The following is a 986-nucleotide window of genomic DNA, read 5'->3' as shown; positions in this document are numbered from 1 at the left end:
CCAGATCCTTCCCAGGCAGGTGGGCAGCAGCCTCTGCTCCGCTCGTCCCCTGTCCTGCCCCACAGAGCAGCCAGAGCAGCCTTTAAAGCCCAGAGGATGTGGCTGGGTGGATGTTTGTCCCTCTTGGGCGGTCTCTGCAGCCATGTAGCATTTAAACCTCTTAAAGCCGGGATACACAACCCTGGGTCTCCAAGGATGGGAAATTCAATGCACCCAGCGGTGTTACTTGTTTTCTTCCATCGCCTCCTGCAGCACTGATCCATCATGTCCATCACTGGGGTGCGGAGAGCAGTGGTGATGGCTCTTCAGGGCCGGGGGTGGAGGGAAGGGGCCCCAGAGCTCAGCGTATCTTGCTTTCACCCAGTGTTTCCTGAGCACATCCAGGTGGCTGCTCGGCAGCACAGGAAACCCCAGGGTCTGGGAAGCAGCAGGGGCACCGGCAGGGAGGGCACTGGAGGGAGGGCAGAGCCCCCCAGCCCATCGCAGGGGCGGGTCTGCAGGGGTCAGCGCTGGAGCTGCAGCCCAGCCTCTCCACAACCTTCTGGCCATAGAGATGCCGGCAAGCTTCTCCCCTCCTTCCTCCTGGAAATCCCTGAGCCTCCTCTGTCCTATCCCACAGCACAAAGGCTCTGGTTTGGAGAAGACTCAAGTGGTTGTGAGCTTGGAGAAGCACCAGTTTTGGCCATAGAGATCCCGGCAAGCTTCTCCCCTCCTTCCTCCTGGAAATCCCTGAGCCTCCTCTGTCCTATCCCACAGCACAAAGGCTCTGGTTTGGAGAAGACTCAAGTGGTTGTGAGCTTGGAGAAGCACCAGGTGCCTTAAGGCCCCATGATGCCTATAGCCTTCCTCTGGAAAACGGTCAGGCTGGCCTAAAATAGGATGTTTTTGTGTATCCAGTTCTGTTCTCATCCAGCAGAGAGATTCTGAGCAGCGGGAGGGAAAAATGCCTGGGCTGCTGTGGTGCCGTTGCTGGGCCCCTTAAGCCA

The sequence above is a fragment of the Buceros rhinoceros genome, unplaced genomic scaffold (assembly GCF_000710305.1).
Source record: "Buceros rhinoceros silvestris isolate BGI_N320 unplaced genomic scaffold, ASM71030v1 scaffold32475, whole genome shotgun sequence".
NCBI classification, from domain to species: Eukaryota; Metazoa; Chordata; class Aves; order Bucerotiformes; family Bucerotidae; genus Buceros; species Buceros rhinoceros.
Note: the sequence above shows the minus strand (reverse complement) of the source record.